Here is a 4,185-nt window from a genome sequence, read left to right on the forward strand (position 1 = left end):
CTGAATGAATGAAGCAAAGCATTCCTGAGCTTACTCTTGTCTGGAAAAGTATAGGACCGTCCACAGGTGCCTTGAAGTGACAAAAAATACACCAGTGCCAGTTGTGGGCACCTTCCAACGTTCTAAAAACTCACTGATTTCTGCTAAACACCATGGCCAGAGACCAAGCATCCAAGCATGGGAGACGATCACCCACTTTGCCATAGGTCAGTTCACCTGCCTAGATCTGAGCCATAGAATCTCAGTGTTGAAAACTATTTTAAAGTTTATGAAGCCCAGGCACCTGGGTGGCTCAGTCGGTTAAGCGCCCAACTCTTAATTGTGGCTCAGGTCACGGTCTCACCGTGGTGGGATTGAGCCCTGCATCGGGCTCCATGCTGAGCATAGAGCCTGCTTGAGATTCTCTCGCCCTCTTCCTCTGCCCCTCCTCCACTAGCACACCCACCCCTGTGCACACTCTCTCGCTCTCTCAAAAGAAAAATGAAATAAAACAAGGTTGATCAAGTTCAACTCCCTTTCTGTGTGGGAATCCCTCTTGGACATCCTTGACATAGTTTTTTAGTCCCTGCTGAAATATCCCTGCTGAAATATCCCTTTACTCCACATCCTCACCAACACTTATTATGTCTTATCTTTTTTATTCTAGCCACTCTGACGGGAGTCAGGCGATATCTCACTGCGGTTTTGGTCTGCATTTCCCTGATGGTTGGTTATGTTAAGCACCTTTTCATGTACTTGTTGGTCACCTATAGGACTTCTTGGAATAAATGTCTACTCAGATCATTTTTTAAAATATTTTTCTCTGACTCTTCCATACTTTATAATTTTTGTCTGACTCTACGGAGTGCAGCCCAATGCAAGGCTCAATCCCACGTCCCTGGGATCAGAGCCAGAGCCAAAATCAAGAGTTGGATGCTCAACCGACTGAGCCACCCAGGTGCCCCCTTTTACCTGGAAAATCCTAAAGAATACACAGACACACACACAAAATATTGATGCTATTAAAAGAAATGCAGCAGAAGTTCAGGATATGAGATCAACACACAAAATTCATTTGTAATTCTACATCCCAGCAATGACCAACCTGAAAAGTAAATTAAGAAAATCCCAGGGGCACCTGGGTGGCTCAGTCGGTTGAGCGTCCGACTTCAGCACGGCCTGTGAGTTCGAGCCCCATGTCGGGCTCTGTGCTGACAGCTAGAGCCCGGAGCCTGCTTCGGACTCTATGTCTCCCTCACCCTCTGCCCCTCCCCTGCTCATGCTCTGTCTCTATCTCAAAAATAAACATTAAAAAACAATTTTAAAAAGAAAGAAAAAGAAAATCCCATTTACGATTTCATCCAAAAGAATAAAATATCTATGTGCAAATTTAACCAAAGAGGTAAACATTTTATACACTGAAAACCATAAAGTATTGCTGAAAGAAACAAAAGAGAACTTAAATAAATGGAAACAAATGCCATGTTTATGGATTGGAGACATAATATTGTTAAGATAATATTCAAACACTACCAAAATCAATCTACAGATTTGATGTTACCCTATTAAAATTCCACATCCTTTTTTGCAGATATGGAAAGGCTGATACTAAAATTGATATAAATTTACCAGGGACCCCAAATAGCCAAACCATTTTAGAAAAAAGAACAAAGTTAAACTTAAACGCTTTCTAATTTCAAACTTCCTACAAATCTGCCATGATTAAAATGGTGTGGTGCTGCATAAGGATAGACACATGGACCGATGGAATACAATTGAGAGTCCAGAAATAAATCCAAGCATCTATGGCCAATTGATTTTCAACAGGGATCCCAAGATCGATCAATGGGAGAAAGACAGTCTCTTCAACTAATGGTTTTTAGACAATTGTATATCCATATACAAAAACATAAATTTGGACCCCTATCTCACACCACATACAAAAATCAACACAAAATGGACCAACACCCTGAATGAAAGTAGTATATAACTCATAGAAGAAAACATAGGTGTAAATCTTCATGACCCTGGATTTGGCAATGGATTCATCAGAAACACAAGCAACAAAAGAAAAAAAGAGATAAACCGAACTTCATCACATTTAAAAAGTTGTGTGCAGAGGACATGACCATGACAGGGAAAAGACAAAATACAGAATAGGAGAAACTATATGAAAAGTACATATCTGATTAGGATCTCGTCCAGAACATAGGAAAACTTTGACAACTCAACAATAGTAACAAAAAGCCCCAAACAACCCAATTAAAAAATGGATAAAGGACTCGAACAGCCATTTATCCTAAAAGATATCCAAATGACAAACGAGCACTTGGAAAGATGCTCAACATCATTAGTCATTAGGGAAATGCAGATCAAATCCAGAATGACATATCACTTCACACCCACTAGGATGTCTATAATTAAAAAAATAATAATACAAAATAACAAGTGTTGGCAAGGATGGCGAAAAATTGCTGGTGGGAATGGAAAATGGTGCAGCTACTATGGAAAACATTTTGGTGGTTCCTCAAGTTAAGCAGAGAATTACCATATGACCCAGAAATTCCACTCTGGGAATGAACACCCCCAAGAGATTTGAAAACATTCAAACAAAAACTTGCACACAAATGTTCTTAGCAGCACTACTCACAACACCCAGGATGTGGAAACAGCAAGGGGCACCTGGCTGGCTCAGTAGAGCACGTGACTCTCGACCTCAGGATCGTGAGTTTGAGCCCCACGTGGGGTGTAGAGATTACTTAAATAAAACTTAAAGACTGTGGAAACAACTGAAACTTCCATCACTGGGTGAGTGAATACACAAATGTAGTATGTCCATATAATAGGATATTATTCAGTCATGAAAAGGAATGCAGTATGGATACATGCTACAATGTGGATAAACCTCAAAAAGATTATGCTAAGTGAAAGAAACCAGACACAAAGGGTCATATGTTGCAGAATTCCATTGGTATGAACGATCCAGACTTGTCCAACCTATAGAGACAAACAATCAAATTGGTTTTGCCCAAGGGCTGGGAGGAGGGTTGAATAGGGAGTGGCCACTTACTGGGTACAGAGCTTCCCTTTGAGGTGATAAAAATGATTTGAACTTGATATAGGTGGTGGCTGAACAGCTTTATGGATGCCCTAAAGGCCACTGACACGTACACTTTAAAATGGTTAATTTTATGTTATGTGAATTTCACCGCGATAAAAAAAATGAAAGCCATCTAAACGCAATCATACAGCATCTAACCTTGTGAGAGGAGTTGTTTTCATTCAGCATAATTCCCTTGAGAGCAATCCAAGCCATCTGCCTTCTGTGTCTTCAGAGAAACTGATGAAAGGGCCAAAGCCAAGCACAATGCCAGCTAGCATGTCAGGGGCATTCTCTACCCACGTTAACACTGCTCCATTCATATTGTATACATTTCCACCAGATGTGAGGCCACTTACCAATCCTATCATCTAGTCCATGTTTCTCCCTGTTGTTTCTAAGGCTATAGTGAAATTCTTTGCTGAATGTAATGAGCATCTGTATCAGCTGTATTAGTGACTACCGCTGCTGTATGGAACTACTACAAACTTAGAGGCTTAAAACAACACAAACTTACTATCTTACAATTCTGAAGGTCAGAAGTCTGGAGCGGCCTTGACTTGCTTGGAACCAAGGCCTGTGTGCCTTTTGGAAACTCCAGGGGAGAATATATCTCCTTGTCCTTTCCAGGTGTCAGAGAATGCCCACATTCCCTGCCTCCCGCCCCTTCGACAATCTTCAAAGCACCATTCCAACCTCTGCTTCCGTTATCACAGCCCCCCTCTCTCTGACACTAATTCTGCTTTTAGAGTTCTCGAGGCTTGATCCCATGGCCCTGGCATCATGACCCAAGCAGAGATCAAGAGGCGGACGCCCAACTAACTGAGCCACCCCGTCTCCCCTTTATGAGACAGATTGCATTGGGCCCACCGGGATATTTCACATGATCTCCCCATCTCAGTTCCCTAATATAATCACATCTGCAAAGTCCCTTTTGCTGTGTAAATTAATGTATTCACAGATACTAGGGTTCTGAATGTGAACATATTTCATGGGCCATTATTCAGCTTCCCACAGTATTTTTTGCTAAATTCCAGACATATTGGTTCAAGAGCGTTCCCTTGATTTACCAGCTTAGTTAGCCTCTCAAGGATCATCAGCAGAAC

Source organism: Prionailurus bengalensis, chromosome X (assembly GCF_016509475.1).
Source record: "Prionailurus bengalensis isolate Pbe53 chromosome X, Fcat_Pben_1.1_paternal_pri, whole genome shotgun sequence".
Taxonomy (NCBI): domain Eukaryota; kingdom Metazoa; phylum Chordata; class Mammalia; order Carnivora; family Felidae; genus Prionailurus; species Prionailurus bengalensis.